Genomic DNA, 23477 nt, shown 5'->3' with positions numbered 1-23477 from the left:
TAAAAATCAGGCAGCGGGGCCCTCAAGCAATAAGTGTGTCTAGTTTAAACTGTGGATTCTTCGTATGTGCCTTCTGCTTTTGAACCTTTATGAACAACATACACTCATATCAGGGTCACATTGTCAAGCTTTTCTCTGCAGCTGAGAGGGAGTGATCTCATGAGAAGGAGTCTCAGCCACAGGCTGGGGAAATGAGAGAAGGGAAGGCCTTGTTTGTTTAGACTCCAGAACAGCATTTCTCAAATGCAGCCACCAGCTGATTGTTTTGCAGCCACAAGAGCCTCCAAAGTGCCCCAACAATCGCTGAGATGTTAAGTATTAAAGGTGCCTTCTAAATGCCATAAATCCTAATGTGCGCTCCCTTTTAAATAGTACTATGCCGGCAGAGCTGAGCTACATAGGTGTGGTTTTCTTTGAAGTCGCAAAGTGTATTCTTTGGCTAAGAACATAAGAAGGGCCAGACTGGGTCAGAGCAAAGGTCCATCCATCCCGACAACGGCCAATGCCAGGTGCCCCAGAGGGAATGAACCTAATAGGCAATGATCAAGTCATCTCTCTCCTGCAATCCATCTCCGCCCTGTGACAAACAGAGGCTAGGGACACATTCCTTACCCATCCTGGCTAATAGCCGTTAATGGACTTAACTTCCATGAGTTTATCCAGTTCTCTTTTAAACCCTGTTATAGTCCTAGCCTTCACAACCTCCTCAGGCAAGGAGTTCCAGAGGTTGACTGTGCGCTGTGTAAAGAAGAGCTTCCTTTTATTTGTTTTAAACCTGGTGCTCATTAATTTCATTTGGTGGCCCCTAGTTCTTGTGTTATGGGAACAAGTAAATAGCTTTTCCTTAGTCACTTTCTCCGCACCACTCATGATTTTATAGACCTCTAACCACTGTGGTTACATCTCATGTTACTGTAGCTCTAAGTGGCTATGGGCCATCTCACTGCGTGGTGTTTGGGTAGGTAGTGTGTCATAAATATAAAGGGAAGGGTAAACCCCTTTGAAATTCCTCCTGGCCAGGGGAAAGCTCCTCTCACCTGTAAAGGGTTAAGAAGCTAAAGGTAACCTCGCTGGCACCTGACCAAAATGACCAATGAGGAGACAAGCTACTTTCAAAAGCTGGGAGGAGGGAGAGAAACAAAGGGTCTGTGTCTGTCTGTATGCTGGTCTTTGCCAGGGATAGACCAGGAATGGAGTCTTAGAACTTTTAGTAAGTAATCTAGCTAGGTATGTGTTAGATTATGATTTCTTTAAATGGCTGAGAAAAGAATTGTGCTGAATAGAATAACTATTTCTGTCTGTGTATCTTTTTTGTAACTTAAGGTTTTGCCTAGAGGGGTTCTCTATGTTTGAATCTAATTACCCTGTAAGATATCTACCATCCTGATTTTACAGGGGGGATTTCTTTATTTCTATTTACTTCTATTTTTATTAAAAGTCTTGTAAGAAAACTGAATGCTTTTTCATTGTTCTCAGATCCAAGGGTTTGGGTCTGTGGTCACCTATGCAAATTGGTGAGGCTTTTTATCCAACATTTCCCAGGAAAGGGGGGGTGCAAGTGTTGGGAAGATTGTTCATTGTTCTTAAGATCCAAGGGTCTGGGTCTGTAGTCACCTAGGCAAATTGGTGAGGCTTTTTACCAAACCTTGTCCAGGAAGTGGGGTGCAAGGTTTTGGGAAGTATTTTGGGGGGAAGGACGCATCCAGACAGCTCTTCCCCAGTAACCAGTATTAGTTTGGTGGTGGTAGCGGCCAGTCCAAGGACAACGGGGGGAATATTTTGTACCTTGGGGAAGTTTTTAACCTAAGCTGGTAAAGATAAGCTTAGGAGGTTTTTCATGCAGGTCCCCACATCTGTACCCTAGAGTTCAGAGTGGGGGAGGAACCTTGACATTGTGATTGTTCATGGGGGGGAGGTGAAAGAGTTAAAAATGTGACTGGGTATCAGAAAGTATTTCAAATAATCTAGTGCCAGAAAATGACCTTGAATGTGACAGCAGGTGGCTCCTCTGGGACCTTCTGCGAAGAAAAGCAAAACAGAGAGAGAAAAAGGAACACTTCAGCACCGGGGGAAAGGCAGTTTCCTGTGTTTCTGAAGCCACTCGATGCCATTTCTGAGCAAGTTGCAGTGTGAGAGAGAAATTCATCAAATTGAAACGTATGTCGTGCAACGTCCCTACAGCACTCATACAAAGGAAGTGGAACCAAATTACCACGGTGAGTTTCAGAGGCGCGAGCTGTTAAATGATGCAAAAACCAAGCTGAAAAGACAACAGCAACGGCTCAGATTTTGTTGTTACTATTATCATTATTATTATTACTGGGCTAGGTTGATTGGGTTTTTTTGTCTGTGAAAGAAATTTTGGACATATTGGCAGATACATTCTTTCATTATTATTTGGACTTCTCTTATGTAAAGGATTTTTAAATTTAGTTCAGAATTGTTGTACAGCCGTCCACCTTTGACCAAAAAAGCAAAAGAACAACAAAAAAGACAAGACTGCACAAAGCACTGGTTTGTTCTGTGTTTAGGTCCAGTAAAGATAAGACACAACTGTACCTTTTATTTATTATTGAGTCTGCAAAAAATCCCTATGTAAATATGCATACGTAATTTATTTATTTGTTTTTCCTACAGCGAGTTAAGTATTGTCAGAGCCGCATGCTGAGGCTGCCAAAAATTTGTGAGAACCCCGGCTCTAGAAAGTGTGAGGATTTTGTTTTCTATGTAACCACTACTTTCCAGTAGTTATTCACTCTCGCTTGCATCTCTGTTCTTTGATAATAAACTCATTCCTGTTTTCTGTATATCTAAGTGCCGTGTTCTCAATAGAGTGGTTGGCCTGAATTGAATCTTACAAGCTGCTGTGGACCGCGCCGGTGGGATTAGAGTCACCGTTCTGCATGTGCTCAGTGGAACGGGCTGAGCACTCCCGAGGGACGCTCAGAGGCTTTGGGAGTGTCTATCGCTAACCTGTACACAGAGAGCGAGGCCTGCAGGGGGCTGGAAGGTCAGGCCTGCGCTGCCAGGGGTGGTGGTTTGAGAGAGCTGACCCATGGCAGGCCTGGACAAGGCTCCCCCAAAGGTGCCTCGTTTCCCTGCTGTGAATCGCTCAAACGGGCACACGTCCCCGGCTCATTCCACCCCTGCACCCCCAGGTACAACCCGCACAAGGCATTCTGCCAGGGGCGAGGAGAACACGTGTGCTTCTGCCCTTCTGTCCCATTCCTGCTGCTTGCCCGGAGCTAGGCTGCCTGCGATGGGTTTTCAGTGTTTGCTCCTTTAAGGGGGTTTAGCGTGTGAGTGGATGCAGGAGGGGAAAAGAGAGTCAGAAAGTTGTATCCCGAGGGTTTAGGGAAGCATCAACCTCCACAGTCCCATGAAGGCCGTGGCAAATCAAGTATGTGAGGCGGTGCAGGGCGGTAGTTCACACTCCACCGCGTATGTCAGCCTGCAATGCAAGGAGGGGGGTGCACCAGACGTCTCTCTTTTCCTTGCTCGCCTGGACCCAACCCCAGGGACGATAGGAGGGATTTCTGGTTGGCTGTACCGGGCCTGCTACCCAGCAGTGTCTTCAGCCCACTCCAGGTGAAAATTCTCACCCTTCGTCTCACAAATAGGGTGCAGGCCGTATCAGGCCAGGCTGGGGTTGGCATTAGCTCCGCTCACCCCAGGGCCCTGGGCAGCAGACGGTTCAGAGTCTCAGTTGGTTTTAAGAGCCATGGCAGGAGAGGGGAGGTAGGAGCCCCTTAAAACTATATTGGACACAGACAGGCTCTTGGGAAGTTTGATTTGTCCCATGGCCCCATCCCCACTCTGCCCCTTCCCCCAAGGCCTCACCCTCGCGCCCCCTCTTCCTGCGCCCAGGGAGTCAGCGCCCACAGCAGGTGTGTAAGACTAAGTGACGTGTGTGTGTGTGACGGGGGGGGGGGGGTAGATAATTTCTGTATTGATAAACGCAAGAGTTCAAAATGAGTCGGGCCTCAAAATCTGACCCACTTAAAAACCATGAGACTTAAAATACTAAATGCAGAGTTTTTATCTGCTGGTTTGTGAGCCTTTGGCGGTCATGGTTTGGAAGCAGGAAGAGTAGTGTTGTCCCCAGGGGGAGCCAGCAGGGCCGGGGCAGAGAAGGGTGTACAGTTCCGGGGAGGGGGCGGCAGGGGGGCCCAGGCCCAGGCCCAGGCCCAGGCCCAGGCGAGTTCAGTTTCAACAGCTGGAGGTGGTGGTGCAGGGTACGGGGAGACTGAGGCACATGTGCCGGGCTGGGCTACCTACACTCGGAGCCCTGGGTATAAACAGAGAGACTCAGCCTAAGCAATTGCTTGGGGCCCCCAGCAGCTCAAGGGGGGGCCCCTAGTCCCTTTTTTTATTATAAGAACTTGTCTGTTTTAGTATTGTGGGAGGGGCCAAAAGGCAACTTGGGGGGAGGGAGAGGAAGGGATGGGGCGGGCCAGAGCCTCTCCGCAAGCAGGGGAGAGAGAGAGAGAGAGACACCCCCCAGCGCCTGTCTTCCCACTTCCACAGTGTAAGGTGGGGGTGGTGGGGAGGAGCGAGGGGGCGGGGCCTCAGGGGAAAGGGTGGGGCAGGGGGCAGGGCCCCGGTTCGGGCTCCAGTGGTCCCCCCCCCCCCCAACACAGACACTTTTAGGTACTTCCACTGCCCCGGAAAGCCGAGTGGGGGGGAACTGGGCTGTCGCCCCTCCGCAGCCAGCTGCTGCACACAGGGCCTGCCGGGGAGGGGCTGCGGCTCGCCGGGAAGCCGAGCCCGGGCAGGGATCAGGCTGCTGCTGCCGCCCCTCCCCAGCCAGGCTCTCCCCAGCAGCTGGCTATGGCCGCTTGCTCCCTGCCTGGGGCCTGGCTGCCCGGTCTCTGTGGCGCAATCGGTTAGCGCATTCGGCTGTTAACCGAAAGGTTGGTGGTTCGAGCCCACCCAGGGACGCGGACCTGCTTTGGGGGGGTAGGGACAGCTCAGTGGTTTGAGCATTGGCCTGCTAAACCCAAGGTTGTGAGTTCAATTCTTGAGGGGGCCATTTGGGATCTGGGGCAAAAAGTGGGGATTGGTCTTGCTTTGAGCAGGGGGTTGGACAATTGGACGGCTGAGCTCCCTTCCAGCCCTGAGATTCTATGACCAGGGGGAGGGGGGGAGCAGCAGGAGGACACAGCCCTGCCCCTCCCACCCACATGTCTGGAAGACGCACCTAATATGGTATCATACGTCACTTTGGGCCGGTTTCCCCGACAGTCTATAGCGGGGGTGGTCAAACTGCGGCCGGCGGGCCAGGGGACCCTCCTGCCCGGCCCCTGAGCTCCTGGCCCGGGAGACTCGCCCACTTCCCCGCAGCCTCAGGCCAGGCGCTCTCCCCGGCAGCTGGCTACGCTGCGCTGAGCCGTGTCGGGGGGGTGGCGGGCGGCTCCATCCCTCTTCCCGATGTGCCTCTAATGGATCAGTCCGTGCGGGTGTCCCCGGATCCCGCGGCTATTGAAGGAGGACACCCCCGCTCAGCCTGAGCCGTAAGACCTGGAGGCAGCGGCGCAAGAGCGGGGAGCGCTGCGGGATCCTGACCGGCTGGAGCCTCTGCTCTTCGCCCGCTCCCCAGGGGCAGACAGCTGGGTGCGTTTCCCTTCCGTGTTGCTGACCTGCCCAGCTGAGCGGGGCTGCAGCCGCGGGACCCTCTCCCCGAGCCTGGCGGCTCCCAGTGGGGCAGCCCGTCCCCTCGCTGCTCCCTCTGCCTGCCTGCCGGGGTCGCTCTGAGCCCGCTTCCCGGGGGGGGCTCTAGCTCCAGGGGACATGAGCCTGGGCGAGCTGCGAGCCGGGCTCCAGGCGCCGGCTGCCCACTGAGCAATCGGGGGCTGGGGGTCTCCGCCAGCAGGTGAGGAGGGGCTGGTGTTGTGCACGGATCGGGGAGAGGGCGAGCAGGGAGGTGCCAGGTTGGGGGGGGGGAGAAGAGTTGGGTGGGTGCATCGATCACACTGGGGAACGCGGGGTCTATTGGGGAGGGGGCTGTGCGCTGACCAGATGGGGGAGGAGGTTTGGGCGGGGTTATTGGGGAGGGGGCTGTGTGCTGACCAGATGGGGGCGGGGGCAGGTGGGGTCTATTGGGGAGGGCGCTGTGCTCTGATCAGGTGGGGGTATTGGGGAGGGGATGGGGCGGGGTCTATTGGGGTGGGGGCTGTCTGCTGACCAGATGGGGGAGGGGGTCGCGCGGGGTCTATTGGGGAGGGGGCTGTGCGCGGACCAGATGGAAGGAGGGTTAAGGGGGGCAAAATAGGCGGGTAACCTGCAGGAGCTGAAGTTTCCTCCCGAGACAAGAGCTCCGCTGCTGGGCAGCAAATCATGAGCGCGGATCGTTTTGGGGCGGAAGGGGAAGTGATTTTTCTCTGCAGTGAGAGAAGACGTCTCCGTTGGTCCCCAGGGCAGACTTCGTTTCTTTGTCTTTTAACTGATGGGCCAAAGTGTCCTAACGCCCCCTCTGAACTGCCGTCCCAGCAGCGCCGCGTGTCTCAGCCCGCCGTGTGGGGGGGGGGGTCTGGGGCTGACCCTCACTTCGGGTCCCAAGCAAGCGCTGGGGACGAGGCGCTGAAGGACGGGATCTTACTGGAGGGCAGCTGAAGAGATTTTATTCTAGCAAAGCGCCAGCTCTCTGCCTAAAGCACCGATCTCCTGCCTGCTCTGAAATCCACCCACTGACTTGGAGCCTTGACAGTTTGTGTGCCTCGGGGGGGCACAGGGCCATTTGGACAAGGGATTTCTGAGATCCCCTCCTCCCCCTAACAAAGCCCCCAACCAGCTAAAGTTGATCTGCTTTCCATACAGCCAAGGCTGCTCAGATCACTGCAGCAGGGTTTTAAATGCATCCGATGAAGTGAGCTGTAGCTCAGGAAAGCTTATGCTCAGTTAAATTTATTAGTCTCTAAGGTGCCACAAGTCCTCCTGTTCTTTTTTTAGATGGCTGAGAGTTCTCCAGCAGAGTGCAGGGCGACCCCCAGCCCTTTGGGGGAGATCAAATGACCACATTATGAACCACTTTGATTCTAGGTTTGCCTGCTGCTCAGCCGGTGTGAGACTCAGACGCCAAGCAGATCACACTGTGCCCGTGCAGGGAGAGAGGGGAAGGAGCCTGAAAGCTAGTTATGGGTGCCTGTCACGGGTAGGCGGGGCATGTAGCAGATCAGGTCTCTGAGGCCCTGTTTGTCAACCATTCAGTTTTCTTCAAGTTGCAAGGAGAGAGGCTTGTAGACGGCCTGGAGAAGAAATCGCTTTGCATGAGGATTCTGTCGGTGTTTAAGCCGAGGGGGTGTTTTCTGCAAAGGGAGGAGGTGGGAAGGAACCTGCTTTACGGCTCAGGCTCTGTCTGCACTTAAAACACGATAGCTGCTGCAGCCCTTCAGTACAGACACTTCCCACAGCAACGGGACTCCGAGTCCAGCGCTCTAGGCCTCGCTGCCTCCATTAGTACAGAAAAGGGTGAGAAAAATGTTGAGGGATGTGGAGCAGCTTCTGTGTGAGGAGAGATTAATAAGACTGGGACTTTTCACCTTGGAAAAGAGATGACCAATGGGGGATAAGATAGAGGTGTATAAAATCATGACTGATGTGGAGAAAGTAAATCAGGAAGTGTTGTTTACTCTTTCTCATAACACAAGAACCAGAGGTCACCCAATGAAATTAATAGGCAGCAGGTTTAAAAGAAACAAAAGGAAGTATTTCTTCACACAATGGAGAGTCAACCTGTGGAACTCCTTGCCAGAGGATGTTGTGAAGGCCAAGACTATAAGAGGGTTCAAAAAAGAACTAGATAAGTTCATGGAGGACAGGTCCCTCAACTGCTATTAGCTAGCATGGGCAGGGATGGTTTCCCTAGTCTATATTTTCAAGAAGCTGGGAATGGGTGACAGGGGATGGATCACTTGATTACCAGAGCTCCTGTGATTCTGGGTTATTTTTTTTTTTAATCTCTCCACAATTTTGGTTGCAATTGAAACTTCTAGTTAAAGCGATCAGTGTGGGGGGAGGGCGGGGGCTGGACTCTCTGTTGCCTTGCACTTTGTTTGTGTCACCTTTACACTGATGCAAAGTGAGCATGAAATACCAAAAGAACTGCAGACAGTAGTGTAAATGACACACACCAGGATCAGGATATGGCTGGATTGGGGCCCAGAACTCTTCCCTCACCCACCCATCACGGCACAAGGAGTCTGATCCTGGGCCTCATGCCAACTGCCCATAAGGGGCAGCTTAGAAATTCTTCGGTTGCACAAAGCTGGTGTGTCTCCCTATGTCACCTGCCTCCTCCCAATCTTTAGTCTGGGGACTTGGTGTTGTAGCAAAGAGAGTGTGGTGCATAATACTGGCTCAGAACTGCTGCCATGACTGCCAGTGTAACTTAGAGCAGCCTCAACGGTGCTCTAAGTTTTATGTCAGGTGCTATTTCAGGCACCAGCCAGCCGAAGCTTGGGGGAACAAAAGGGTGACTTCAAGCCCCCTTTTCCCATCCCTCTCTGCTGAGCCAAGTGAAAACTTGGCACTGCTGAGAATTCAGACTCAGGCATAAGGCAATGGAGAACGCCAATCTTTCTTCTGCTGTGAAGAGTTGGTAAAACTCAAAGCCCAGATGGCACTGTTATTAAACCCATTATTTTTTTCTCTTTGCTATTTAGAAATAATGAGATGCAAAACCAATATGAGTGCAGCAGTAATGTTGTATGGTTCGGACACACAAGTTAAGTTTCCTATGACAACACGAACTTGATCAACTTGCATGTGTGGAGCATATATTTCCTCTTCCTGTTGTTCTTGTTGTATTTCAAAATTTGCCACCCAGGTTTCTTTGTGGCATGTAATGCGGCTTGTATTAAAAACGCCACAAACGCAAACTTACAGGAATGGGCCAGAACTTGACAGCTTACAGGAGTGGCCGCTACAGGGATCGGGGCTGATTTTAGAGGGCACAATTTTCAAAAGCACCAAAGTGACTTAAGTGCACTGGGAAATTTTACCTCTAGTCTTCCTTATAAATTAATTTTTTATTTTATTTTTTTTTAAAGGGAGCTGTAGCCTGTTTTCCACAGGGTCAGTCTGAGGTGAAGCCAATGCTGTAGGGCATTTCAGGCTGCTGTCCTGTCTGGTCCAGCCCAGGGGACAATATCTGATGCTTCCAGGGAACGCAAGAACCCGCTGTAACATACATGGCTAGTTTTACCATGCTGTAAATGGAGGTGGGGAATTCATTACTGACCTCCGTGGTGTTCAGACTATGTCCTGAAGCATGGGATTGGGCCAGAGGGACAGCTAGCGCTGGACACAGTGTCTAGGGTCTCGGAGTGGGAAGTTCCTTGGAGAATTCCACTGGGTGGGAGACTCAGCTGTGAAGGGAGTGGGCGAGCAGGAGCATCTCATAAACCCAAGATTGGAATAACTAAAGTAATGTTCCTTTTACATGGAGCCTCAGCTCTCTGGAACCTCTGCAAATGCTTTAGCCACGTGTTTAACTCCATCCGCAGGAGTAGCCTTGGATGGCAGTGGGAGGGCTCAGGTGCGTAAGTGTTTGCAAGATGGGCGCTCAGGGCAGTCCCTGACGCCAGGGCAAAGTGGATGTGAAGTGCCACTGTCTGGATTTGGGAGCCTGCCTGCACACCAAATCCACTAGGCCCTGGGTGCATGACTGCAAGGCGCTGGGACGGGGAAAATCAGCCCTGGGTGATTATTTCGAGTAGAAAACCAGAGCCATTTCTGGGGTCTTTCAGCTTCTAATGCCCATTCCCTTCTGCAGCTGGATTTAAGCCTATGATAAAATCCTTCTCAATGCCAAGTCAGTGCCATAAATCACTGGACTGGATGCAGGAATCAGTAGGCGACGTTCTCTGGCCTGGGTTATGCCAGGGCTCAGACTAAATTATTCTTCCCAAAACTTTTAAAAGCTGAGACCCCTCCTCAAGGCAAAGAAACCAATCGTGCCCCTCACCCGTCAGCAATGTGTTAACGACCCCACCCCCCATTTTCATGGATACATCTTCAAACCCCACCCTTCCCACCACGGCTAGCCTTTCCCCACGATTCAGGAGACGCTGGAGGAGATGATCCTAACCGTCCCCTCTAATCTTAAGAGCTGAGGGACCCCATCCTGGAGCATCTTAAAAATCACGGTTCCCAGACTCTGTAACGGGGCTGCTTTGCCGGGCTCACCTTTCTCCCTGCGTCAGGTTGGCCGATGGGGATAATGAGCCTGGAGATCTCATTCCCGCTGCTCTGAGTGGTGCCCATGTGCACACGACCCAACTCAGCTCTTCCTGTATCCCAGGAATGTCTTCATCTTCTGGGATCCTCATGGCAGCAGTGGGATGATTTAACGGACTCCCTTAGTCATGGGGCCTTTCTCTCGCTTTTGTTTCAGAGCCAGCGTCCTGGAATCGTCTCCTGGTGCGTGGAGTGGTGGCAGCGGTGGGGGTGCTAGTCTTACTATACCTATGTGGGGTTTGGAAAGGTAGAGGGAAAGTGTTTGCCTACTCGCAACTCGTCTTCAGGTAGATGCTGACTCATCCCTCCCCGCAGCCTGGAAGTCGGCAGGATTCCCAGGAATCTGAGCTCCCCGCAGTGTGTGACAGGGACGGGGACCAGGCCCAGGGAACCAGAAACAGGAATCGAGACCCAGCCCTGGAGAATGGGGAAGGAGACCTGTTTGCAAATTCACATCCGGTCTGCTGAATTGTTCACGTCCAGACCCTCCCCACAGTTCTTAAAAAGTCAAAGCATTTCGTTTAGACGCTTTCCAAACAAACCATTTTGATTTTTCAGTTTGAAACAATTTTTTGTTTAAAAATGTCCTTCAATTTTATTTTAAAAATTCAAAAAGTTACAACCCTTGAAATGTTCCTGGGTCTTTTAGTTTTGTTTTGTTTTTTTAAAGCTTTTTGGTTCATCAAAAATTTGGAAAAATGTTAGTTTTGTTCAACCTGAAACCGGTTTTTTTCCAACTCTTTTTTGGAATTGCCAGCTACCAAAAAATTCTGTTTGCCCAGTTCGAGGGGCGGGTGAGGATTTTGGCGGTTATATTGTGGGTCTCTAAGTCTCCTTGTTGCTCAAAGTTTTCTTACTGCAACAAATTAATTTGGGATGAGGGCAGGATGGGCAAAAGCTTCCTAAAAGTGGGGGTGGGGGCTGGCACCCAAACTGTTGCCCAGCCCCTGTGCCACCCCTTCTCCTCGAGGTCCTGCCCCCTCAAACCGCTCCTTTCCCTGAGGCCCCCCCTCACACCGCCTTTCTCCCTGAGCTCCCACTTCACGCCACCCCTTGCCCCCAAAACACTGCCCCCCCACTCCCTTCTCTCCCCCATCATCCAGTCGCTCACACTTATGGCCAGTAAAAAGTGGTGGGCCCTGGTCTCCCCTGTTCCGGCACCCCTGGATGAGAGTGGGAGAGGATGAAGAACTCATTTCAAATATAACTCTCCCTCACCTCAAAACAGCACAATTTGCCAGCAACAGCAAAACATGCACCTAAACAACCCGGGCCAGTCACGCTGTGTTGTGTGTTACATTCCCGTCCTGGGGCGGTTTATGTCTTGGAGAATGTGAACCCTGCAGGCCTGGGTGTTTCTCTGCGTAATGTGACCTCAGTGCTCCTCATGAGAGCCGTTGTTTGTAAATGTTTCAGTAGCAGACATATTTATCATTCATGTACATACAGACATTTATTCACAATTAGAACTGGTCAAAAATAGCGAGGGTGGAGAGGTTCATGAAAATTGAAGAAGAAACCACTCCCCCGCCCCATAGTCTTCAAACTTATTTGGAAATGTTTTTAATTATCAAATTTTTGTTTCGTTTTGGTGGGAAAAACTCCGTGTTCTCTCTGAAGTGGGCAGAGAAATCCAAAATGTTTTTTTTAAAGAGGGAACTTTTTTCAAATGATCAATGTAATCCAAAGTGGCATTTTTAGTTCAAAGGTTGCATTGTCAGTGTAAAACACTTTTGAACCAGCTCTGTTACTGTATAACAAGATGAGTTTATTTTTCGTGATGCATTGTTTGGGCCAGATTCCAAGTGGCATTTCAGTTTTTGCACAGCTCTTCTCTTCTTGCGTCTGCACCTCTCATAAGCTGTGGCCTTAATCTTGGCCCTGGAAACACTTACGTGCATGTTTCACTTTAATTACTGCTGTGAATAATTCCATTTCAATGGGACAACTCTGAGGTCGGGTTTATGCTACGCCCTATATCGGTGTAACTATGTCATTTCTTTAATTTTCTTTCTTTCATATGTGAAAGTTCTTGAGAGGTTAAAGCAGGTAAAATAGATGAACAGGTTCGGACAGTCCGAGTTTGTCAGTGCAAAGTGACAGCAGAGATGTGGGATCTGCTAGTTTTCCACAAGTCTCTCAGGGTTACCCAGGATAACTTTGGGGGTCTCTGTCTCGCATCGGGAATGTTCCCTGAAAGTGTCCAAACAGCTCAGAGATACAGAACCATTTCCTGGATCCATTCTTATAGCTGTCTTCCCCGGAAAGCAGTCTGGCAAGTGTTCCTGTCAGCTCATTGCTAAGTTATCGGTCAAAACATTAGAGTTTTCAGGTGCCTAAGTAGCCCCTGGAATCAGGGTGAAATTATCCTCCCCGCCATCACCAGAATTGGAAATGGTGCCCCGGAGTGCACGGTACCCTACCGTGCTTCCCCCATAGGAACTGCATGAACAGGTAACTCTGCAAGTTCTCTGCATGCCTCTGCAAGTGACCCCCATGCCTCTCCATTTCCTTGGCCACATGTATCCTGTCCCCATGCTGCCGGCTAATCCAGAAAAAGAGGGAAAGAGCTCACCACTGCGACCACCTGAGGGAGGTGTTGGGTTGAGATCAGCTGGTCAAAGCAGGCAATAGGGACAGAATCGGAGACTTGAAGCTCCTCGAGTGACCTCTGCGCTTTCTAGACCTGCCCTTCAGTCAGACACAGCGATTGTAAAGTTGAATGTGGTAGTAACTAGACCCATTTGAAACCCTTCACCACACAAGACAAAGCCCGTAGGATTCATCATGAACTATTTATTTCTCCTCCCCTGGCTCCCTGCAGCCACCAGCCACCTTGGAGCTTTCCCTCCTCTCTCCCAGGCTGGGCTCACTTGATTGCAGGAGCTCAGCAGAGGGTCCAGCTTTGCTCTTTCGCTTCCATTCTTCACGTCTTTGGGTGGCTGCATTTGCAGCTGAGCAGCCTGATGGAAACACTGAGTCCTCTGTGTCGGCAGGCAGGCCCAGCCGCCAAAGCCAAAGACTCCCTGAGAACAGGGGGAGGTTCGCCTGAAGTCTCAGGAGTGGCGGCTGGGCCCATAGGGTAGGGTTACCATATTTGAACTTTCAAAAAAGAGGACACTCCAAGGGTGCGGGGGGGAGTGGTAGCCCTGCCCCCTATCTACTCCCTCCCACTTCCTGCCCCCTGACTGCCCCCCACAGAACCGCCAACCCATCCAACCTCCTCTGCTCCTTGTCCCCTGATCGCCCCCTCCCAGGACCCTGCCCTCTATCTAAGCCTTCTTTCTCCCTGTCTCCAACTGCCCCCTCCTTAGACCCCTCCACCCTAACTGCCCCCCTAGAACTCCACCCCCTACCTGTCCCCTGACTGCCCTGCCCCCTATCCGCACCCCCGCCCCCTGACAGACCCCCGGCTCTCCCACACCCATCCAACCACTCCTTGTCCCCTGACTGCCCCCGCAGAACCCCCAACCCATCTAATCCCCCCTGTTCCCTGCCCCTGATTCCCCCCCCGAACCTCCGCCACGTCCAACCCCCCCCCCCCGTTCCTTGACTCCCCCGACCCCTCTTCATATGCCCACCCCCTGACAGGCTCCCCCCAGAACCCCTCACCCATCCAACCCCTCCTGCTCCCTGTCTCCTGACTGTCCCTTGGGACCCCATGCCCCTTCTCCAGCCCCCCGGCCCACGTACCCTGCTGCTCAGAGCAGTGTGTCTGGGGTGCGGAGCCAGACACAGTGCCGTGCTCCCCTGCAGAGTGCGCAGCTCCCCCGCCCCGCCCCCAGAGTGCTGCATTGGGAGGGAAATCCCGGACCTTTGGAGAGTTTTACAAATTCCTCCCGGAGGGCAATTTAACACCCAAAAAGCCAGACATGTCCGGGAAACTCCGGACGCATGGTAACCCGACCACAGGGACTCCAGGATCTGCAGCTGCTGCCACCTGTATGGTGAATCCTCCGACTCATCACCAACCAGCTCTTCCCCATTCTCCAACCTGGCCCCACGGTCTGACCGTGCAGGAGAACAGAAACCCTTTGGGACAGCAGGAGAGTCTCCTCAATGCCGCACTCTTCGCACTCTTCGGTCACCGGGAAACACGACTACCCTGCCCCCAGGAGTCTCTCAAGGAGCTGCCGGCGCAGTCACTGGGCACCCACTCGTAATGGTCTCGGGCAGTGCCATTGCAGAGGGAGCTGAGCAGACCGTCCCTTCTGTGACTTCCTGAATCGCTGCCAGGACGGATTCTCCTCTGCGCTAGGGAGAGTCCCCGAGGACAAGCAGCTGTGGTGGGGGAGGGGGCAAGACAAGCACTCCCCCTGAGCCCTTGACTAGCAGGCAAGCAGGACTCTGGGAGTCAAGGCATTGGTGTGTCTTGCTGGGAGAGCAGAGCTGGAGAGCAGAAAAGGGCATTGGAGGAATTGTAGAAAAGTCAGTGTCATGGCTGGGTCATGGGCAGCCAGACCTAGTGGTCAGAGGCAGAGTCCACACTCACAAGACAGGAGTCGAGAGTCAGCTGGGTGCGGACACTGGAAGAGCAGAAGCAAAAGACCAAATTGTGTTCAGAACCTCAAGTCAGGTGAGTCACCCTGAGTCCGGATGCCAGGAAATCAAGCCTGGGGAGTGGGAGCAGGAACAGCCAACACACGGTCCAGAGCCGGGGAGGAACTCGGCTGTTCAGACAGCTTCTTCTTCCTGCTGCTGGTTTAAGGAGGTCCCCGGGCCAGTTAGCTGCTCTGGGACTCTGCCAATAGGAGCCTCAAACTGGGTCTGGACTTCGTCAGTCCTAGGTAAGCAGTTTTTCGTAGGCTTCCAGGTGGCGTGCTGGAGGGTGGCTGCTCCCAGGAACCCTGCAGACCCGGGTTAATGACCCATGGGTCAGGACAGTGAGTGATCTCTCCCCGCTCAAACCTCCTGCACGAAACAGTCTCCAGGGTCCCGGATGCATCCTCTGAGAAGAAAAAAACAGTCATGAGGACAAATAGGCTATGGAACAGGAGCCCCATCTTTCTTGCAACAGCCCCAAGTGTCCAGAAGAGTAGACGGTTCTTACCTCCAGGAGATGCCTGGGATCTTCCATCTAAGCCTCAAGGGGACCCCTGTTGCTTGGTCTAACAGGAGGAGATCATTTATCCCTACTGCTCCCTGCGCTGGGCTGGCTGCAGCACACATCTGTGTAAGAGGCTGGGCCAGAGAGATGTTACAATCAGGGTCCAGGCAGCCCAGAAGGAGAACAGAGGGTCTGAAACCAGAAGACGAAGCAATCAAATCAGCGGATTCGACAGAGAAGTTTTCTACCCTACAGGGACATCAAAGAAGGTCTCTTAGGAAAGCTGAGATGTTAGTCTGGAAACTGCTAAGGCAAAGATTGTGACTTGTTAAGATTCAGTTTTAGTCACTACAAAGTGTGTTGTGTTTTGTTTCTCTCTTTGAAGTGTATCTTTTTCTCTTGCTTAGTATCACTTAAATCTCTTCTTTGTTACTATGCTTCCCAAACCACCTCAGTGTTGTGTGTTCGAGTGAAGTGTGAGTCTCCAGCCTACCCAACAGGCTGAGCTGTGCACTGTCTCTCTGAAGGTAGCGAATAATTTCTGAGCGGTGCTGGGCCCAGAGTCCAAGGGCAGTTCACCAGGCATCTCGTGGGAAGCCCAAAGAGACCAAAGGAGCAGGAGAGATTCCGGCCCCACTGACCCATGGGAACTTCCCACAGAAGAGCCTACACAGGGCTCTAGACACAGCCACTTTGGGTGTGTACCAGAGTTCACTCACCGCTAGATGCTGGCCAGGCCTCGTGTCATTGCTTTCTCGCTGGGCTAGCAACCCCGCTCATACTCACTCTTGTAGTTTGTTGGCTGGGAACTCAGCCCTCCAACCAGGTGACTGTCCTTTACTCCACTCCTTCCTGGGTCGTGCTCCTTGCAAACAAAGTCCCAAAATGTCTTGAACAGAAACAAGGCCTTCCACCCTCGTGGGGAGTTCTTCCTCAGCCTGATTTCGGTTCGGCCTGCCCTTCTTGGGTTTCTATGGTCTTCTATGTCCCCTTCCTTAGGGACGGTGAGAGAAGCCAGTCCTACCCTGGACTCCAAGGTTTGGCTCAAGGCCGTCTACTGAACAGCTCGCTCTGCTTCTGGACTTTTGCTGCTGTTTTCCCTTGTTTCCTCTCAGGTGGGGGTCACTTGGTCATCAATTTGGCCTAGCCCCAGGCTAGGCAGCCATAGGCCAAGCCACCCTGTTAGATACCCTCCTCCTTCCAAACCGCTCCAGCCCGGCTGACAGGTTTGCTGAGGGGATGGTGAAACCCCATTGCTGATCAGAAGGAGGTCAGAGTCTGTTCTCTAGGAGCTGAAGGTCCGTTTGTCCTGCTGCGGGAAGTGGAGCTGGAGAGCGGAGATGTTAGGTGAAAGAGACTGCATGATGGAGTTGGAGACTGAGGGACGGGAACCTCCTCCCAGAAACGCTCCCAGGAGAACAGGTTTGAGGAGGAGTTCTCTGGGGAGCCTCTTGCTTGGAAAAAAACAAGGGTAGCACATTGATGAAGATGTCTCTGTCCCAGGGATGGGGGAAGCTCCCACCCAGGCTATGCAGCAGGGATCCCATTTCTCCCCCAAGAAACCCATTTTGCCCAAAGAAGTCAAAGGCTCTTACCTCCAAGAGGGAGCGGGCTCTTCCCTCTCAGCCTCTTTGAGAACTACCACTGCTTGGCTTCCTAGGACAAGGGACCTGTCCCCACTGCTCCCTGAGGTGCTTCAGCTTCTGACTGCACCCATCTGGGAGGCTGTCACACATGCCAGGGCCTAGAAGACATGCGGGGAGGAGGCTCCTCTTCATGTCAGACTCTGAGAGCCCAGAGAAGGGCCAAAGGAAGAATAAAGGGCAGAAGATGAAGCTAGCCCGGAGCCTAGCTTCAGTTGGGCAGACAGTCTGTAGCCCTGACGCAAAGGTCCTTCTGTGCCATATGGGGCAGGAAGATCTCTGCCTGGGAGCACGGGAAATGGAATGGGGGTGAGATCAAGGAAAGAGGGGAGGGATATGGGTGTGAGGGAAAGAGCTCCTGCCCCAGATGAAGGAATTCGGGGGCCGCGGGAAGGACCCAGCTCCACAGAGAGGGGAGAGAGTTCCTGTGCGTGCCAGGGGCCTCCATTTCTGCTTCCACTAGTCCCCCATTTACAGTGAGACAGAGCAGTACCTGCAGCAGGGAGTGGGACTTGCTGAACAGGGAGGGGAACCTTGAAGAGTATCAGATGAGCCACAGCCCTTGCAGCGCCTCGGGCATCTGGTGCAAGTGCCGGATCATGTGAAGCTGGCCCATGACCTTGGCTGTGACATCCTCATGCTGCAGGGGAACGAAAACATGTCAGAGACTGAGACACTCCCCAGGAATCAGGGAGGATTAAGGGCACCTGGAACCTGCACCATCATTTCCACCCAGCAGCTGCTCATGTCTGAGTGGTAGATTCACCCTCCTGACCCCCAGGATGGAGGCTTGCTGTCCTCTCTAGTGACCTTCAGTGCCAACCCCCCTCCTTGTAGGGTGAGCTCCTGCCACTTCCCCATCAGTGCCCCTGACGGCTGTTCCACCTCCAACCCACCTGGGGACATCGCTCAAGTTCAGAGAACCCTCTCCTCCACCCCTACCTCCATCCCCACCCAGGTAGGGTAGGGAGGGGGCTCTAGAAGGCTGGAGGGGCGAGGGAGGGATTCTGACAGCAGTGAAGTGGGATAGGGAGAGCTGGAGACTTTTCCCCAAGACACCCCAGTGACAAAAGCTGAAACCACAGGATGGCAGCCCTGGTGAATGGGGCAGGTCAGCAGCCCCTGACGACTGAATCCTCCCAATCTCTCGAGAGCGGGTCCAGCCCTACCAGCAGCAAGACCAGCTTTCCACACCCATGTGCCTCAGTCAGTCACCATCACCAGTCAGTCCTTGGCCTCCCAGGATGCCAGGGATGGGAGCAACTCTCGATGGTGGCTCGGGTGACATGGACACTAGGCCATGGGGAAATGGGTGCAGCTCTGTGGGGCAGGAAAGGTTCCCATAGGGCACTTAGGGGACTCTCCTGTCCTTCCCAGGAGTGATAGCAGAGCACCACATCCTAAGAACAGAAGTCCATGAAGGCCAGAAGTCCCCACTAGGCTCCTTGCTACCAGGCCAGCAAATGGCGAGAGGATGGGAATGAGGCCCTGGGCCCCACCCCAAGCTTCTGAGTCGATTGCAGCTGCTTACCGTGTCCCCCATCAGTTGCTGGGCTTCCCCCAGGAGGGAGTAGACCAGCACCAGCCCAGCCTGGCTGACACGCAGCAGGGGGTCGTGGATGCCCAGCAATGCTGTCTGTACGAAGGATCTTCTCTGCCCGACAGAGAAGAATTTTTCAAAGACCTAAAACCAAGAGGACATGAGGCTCGAGTAGATTGCCCAGAGCCAGCCTCCAAGTCCTGGCAGAACAATGGCGTCTAGTGCCCCAAAGGGCGGGGAAGAGAGCTGCTGTGGCCAAGGCAGTTCATTCCCCAGGAGGCTTTCAGGGTCCCAGGGCTCAGGGAAGCCCCTTTATTAAAAGGTGGCAGATGCTGAGGGACCAAAGCCTCCAGTGGCTATTTCGGGAAGGCAATTTAGGGCAGGGGCCAGGATGGGCTGGAAATGGATCTCTAATGTGTGTGAGCAGGCTCACTCTGCTGTGCAGGGCACAGAGACAACAGGGGACCCTGTCTTCCTTCCAGCAGAGAGATCTCCTGCACCTCAGCGGCTAGAGGAGTGTGCGTGTGTTGTTGAGGGGAGGAGGGGGTTGGAGCTGACAGACCAAAGGTCTCTTCCCCCAGCTAAGTGATTTCTCTAGTTGCTGGCTATGGCCTCTGCAGCTCCTTGGTTTCTTCAAGGGGAATCCAACCTGCAGCCTGACAAGAACAAGGAGACTTCTGGCCCAGTCCCAGTGTGGGACCTTTAGCACCAGCCTGTCCCACTGGTTGCTGGATGAGGAACTCTGAGCTGGAAATAAGGAGCGGGCTCTTTTCCTGTCTCCAGGAGGCATCCACTGCAGGGAGCCCCGCGAGCCCCACTCCCTGAGCTGTGTCATCCCCTGGCACAGTGCCCTTACCTCCCCCACTCTGGCTGTGTTCTTGTAGCCCAAGAGCCTGCTGTTCTGGTGCCAGTCATAGCACCAGAGATCTTCCACGTCATGTATGGTCAGGCCTGGAAGAGAGAGAGAGAGAGAGAGACTTTTCTCCTCATTCTGGTTGCAGTTTCTGTGTCCTTCCAAGCCCATTGGTGGCTGCACAGTGGAGTGGAGAAGAACAGAGGCAGAGAGAGACTTGTCCTCCGGCTGGGGTCAGTCTGAGAGAAATGGTCTGGGGTCCCATTATCAACCTGTGGTCACTCTCAGTCCCCTATTGGGTTCCGTGTCCCAGCTGGGTTCCTTACCCCTCTGTTGGAGCAGCAGTTGGTAGAGCCGGTAAGTCCCCTCCCTGGCCTGCCGGCTGATGTCCTTGTCTGGATCGCTGACAAATAGAGCCAGCTGGGCCACATGGTGACCCATCCGAGGGAACTCGGCTGAGATCTAATGAAAGGGAGAGCAGAGGGGACTCCATCAGCATTTTCCTGTCAGCTCCCTGTCCCTCCTGGGCCAGAGGGCTCCTTCCCCTTAGCCCCTCTGCAGGAGATGCTGGGGGAGAGGAGCTTGAGATCGACCCTTCATTTGCTCTGCTGCCAAGGGAGCCCGCAGGTGCTTTGGGATGCCAAACATGGGCTGGAGCATGGGCCCCTTAAAGGCCCAGGGAAAACACTGAACCAGGAAAAGAAGAACTTGACTCAAGCCTAGCTCAATCCCTACTCTGACTCTGCCTCCCCTTGAAGAACCCTCCTAAGCCACAGCCCTGGCAGCAGCAGCAGACCCTGCAGCCCGCTGGAGCCAGCCCGCCTCCGCCTGGAGCCAGCAAGCTGGGCTCGGAGCTCACTTACGTCAAACTCAGGGAGGGTGACTGTGTATCTCAGCAGGGCTGTGCTGCTCCTGATAGCCCTGGCTCGCTCCTGCGACACCCTGGACACGACCCAGAGGTTGACATGCTGTGGGGAAAGGAGGCAGGTCAGACTCAGTCGCCAGCTGCTCCTGCTTTGCAAATGAGCCCCATGCCCCCAGCCCCAGGGGCCTGAGACATTCTGCGCAGGGGGGAATAGCTGAGTCATTGATGGCAGAGCTTTAGAAGGGGATTCTTTCCCCCAGGATGCAGCTTGTCACCTTCAGGTCACAACTTGTCAGCGTCTCTTTAGATTGGGACAATGTTCGGGGTCGGGGCTGGTCCCATCCTCCCAGAACTCCTGATTCCTGAACAGTTCACCAGAAAGAAGACGGAACCCTCGGCCCTTCCCTGCTACGCAAATCCTTGGGGGGATGTAGGGAGTGACTGAGAGCACAATCCCCCCAGGAATTTCAGAGCAGATCAAAGGGAAGAGCTGATTCCCTGGGCTCCTCCTCTTTCTCTAGGAAGGAGCATGTGCCTCTTCTCTGAGAACCATCTCCCCAATCTCATGGGCTCTGTGTGTTGGAGGGGTGGGGGAAGGGTGGATTTTCAGACTCTCACTCCCCAAGACAGCCAGGAGCCCTGTGCTTAGTGCTCAGCAGAACCAGGCAGAGCTCTGGCTTGGAGTCCCAGCTCCTTCCTCTGTCCCTCAAGAAGGAAGGACCTGACACTACATTGCACTGACCTCCCCAACCAAGGACGGCCCACTGGGGACCCAACTAGGAGGACAGAGTAGAAAATACATCTTCCAGTCTCTCCTTACCAGTCCCCCAAAGAGTTACGGTCAAATGGGGCTCACCTCCAAGATGAAGTGCAGCCTGTCTGTGTCTGGGGACTCTGCCAGCAGGTTCCCCAGCATGGCATCCAGGACCTCTGGGATGACTTTGTGCAGAGCCTGCAAAGCATGGGTCAGAGTTAGGGAATCTGGGCCTACACCTGCCACAGGATGGGAAGAGGGGTCTCTGGGAAGCACTGGGGAGACTCCCAAACACATCTCCCGGCCTTTCTCCTTCACATCCCACTGCAGGCAATTTGCAAGAATTGATGACCCCTGGACCTTTGATCCATGAGCTGAGCAGGTCTCTGCAGAGGGCCTTGTAGGCAGAAGAGTATGAAACAGCCAAGTTGCTATGGATGGAAGCTGGGCTTCTGGGCAAAACAAGGCTTATGAAAGAAAGAAAGAAAGAAAGAAAGAAAGAAAGAAATCCCCCATGGAGGGGTAATCTCTTTCCTGCTGGAGGGAAGGATCCAACCCTGCAGCTTGTTCCATCTCCGCTACCCCACCCCTAAATCTGGAGCTCCAGCGAATCAAGGGAGCAGGGACCAAGGACTACTCTGGAAGAGGAGGAGGATGGAGGAGGTACCTGGATGCCAGTGGTGTCCTTCTCCGTGCCCAGGGTGAAGACGGAGTGAAGGGCAGCTCGCAAGAGGTGGGTCTCTAGGGCTGGCTCCAGGGCAGGTTTCATGGTGCTGGCAAGAGAGAGGAGCTGGTATTAGACTGTGCAGTACAGGGGTGGGACTGTCACCAACACGGACACCAAGCCACAGGGATAGAGGCACAGGCTGGCGAGAATGGAAACTGAGGCACTTAGCTAGGGAATGACAAGGCCAAGGTGTCCCAGACAGACAGTGGCAGGACAGGAATAGCTCCTGTTCCCTGGAGCCTGCTGCCCCTCCTGTATCTGAGCCCGGGAGTGAGCCCCTCCCCAAGGCCCCTGTCATGTTATGGGAGTGAAAAGAAGAGCCCCGCCAGGAGAGAGTGACCCTTCCCACCCCACCATCTCTGCCAGAGGCACCACTCTTGGGAGGGGCAGTGACGGTGACTCCCAGCCTTGGGCCTGAGCAGCACTGGGGTTAGGGGAGTCGGCGGGGTGGGGCTGTCTCAGTACCAGAGGTAGCCCACTGCAGCCAGGGAGTGGGCGAGGACGGCGCTGGGTGACGAGTCATCGGGAAGCTCCTCGATGAGCTCCTGTGAGACGCGAAGGAGACAAAGGAGCGTGTGAGATTCAGGCCCGATTGATGCCTCCCAGTGAGGAGATGACACAGCCTGTGCCCCACATGGCCAGCAGGATCCCCCACCACCTCCCGCTCCTCCCATTCCTTTCTCCCCATTAGACTTGTCCCCCTTCCCGGATTCCTGCCCAGCTCACTCCCAATCCCCTTCTCTCCTCCTCCCTGTCAAAACTGCCCCCATTCAGCCCCATCCCGACGACCAAGCTGGGACCATGGTTTCCTTGTTCCCCACTCTCAGTTGCCCCCCAGCCCCACAATTCTCCCGCTCCCTCCAGCTGCCGTATGGCATGTCTCACTCACCACGATCCTCTGCACCACGGCCGCCTTGCAGCAGCGCGGCTCCAGCGTGTCCTCCCCTCTCTCCCATGCAGCCAGACATACGGGGTAGATGGCCTGAAGGAACAGGAGCTGCTGCCCCTCATCCTGGACCCACCAGGAGTGGGGTATAGCGAGAGAGACCCTGTTAGCTAGGGACCTTCCTGCCCCACCCACACCAGCTCCAGGGCTCAGGCCTCAATGGGGGATTGTGGGGACCCGCCTATTGTCCAAATCCCCCACAACTCCTACACAAGGAGGATCAGGAACTGGGACTGTGCCTGTGGGGGGAGATGACTTCGGCTGTTGTGGGACAAACACCCCCATCTTGGGGGTCCCACATCATGGATGTAAAAGGGTCCCATTGGGGGTGGTGGATCAGGAGGCACAAGACCCTCGGCAGGGGGTGGGGATGCTGGGAAGGGACAGGGCAATCTTGGTTCCAGCCCAGGTGGGGAACATTTGTACCTTATCTCTGCACTGGAGCTGCTCTCGGATAACTTTGAGAGCAGCTTCATCTTTGGCCACGTCCACCCCTTCCTCCTGCTCCGAATCCAGGGGCGTCCCTGCACCAGGGAGGGAAGGACGGGGGCGTGGTGGGCAGAGCAGGATTCAAGACCCCCCTTCCCACCTCAGGCACCCAGGGCAGATGGGGCCCCAGACCTCCCTCTCAGGGATGCCTTCAGCCCCCAACAGCTGCAGAAGCCCAGAGCAGAGCCCCCCCTCCACTGGCCAGGACTCCAGGGGAGGTGCCGATTCCCCCGGCCCCGGAGCAGCAAGGACCAAAGTGGCAGCACCTCTTCACGCACCCAGCCCCAGGTCCCCGTGCAGAAGGGGCAGCTATGTGACGGCTGCTGCTCTCAGTGGGGTTCGCGGGGCTCAGGCCAGACACCTGGGCTGGGGACCCC

General features: G+C 54.1%; 1 protein-coding gene and 1 non-coding gene across 2 annotated transcripts in view; both read left to right on the top strand.

Annotated features, from left to right (window-relative positions):
- The window catches only part of LOC144275259 (E3 ubiquitin-protein ligase TRIM39-like), a 412642-nt gene that overhangs the window by 125515 nt on the left and 263650 nt on the right, over positions 1–23477 (top strand). The window lies entirely within an intron of this gene.
- On the top strand, positions 4868–4941 carry TRNAN-GUU (transfer RNA asparagine (anticodon GUU)). Its single transcript has one exon. It is a non-coding gene; the product is annotated as a tRNA-Asn (tRNA).

Source organism: Eretmochelys imbricata, chromosome 14 (assembly GCF_965152235.1).
Source record: "Eretmochelys imbricata isolate rEreImb1 chromosome 14, rEreImb1.hap1, whole genome shotgun sequence".
In the NCBI taxonomy this organism is placed as follows: Eukaryota; Metazoa; Chordata; order Testudines; family Cheloniidae; genus Eretmochelys; species Eretmochelys imbricata.
The sequence above is the reverse complement of the archived record's forward strand: the minus strand, read 5'-3'. Positions and strand labels throughout refer to the sequence as shown.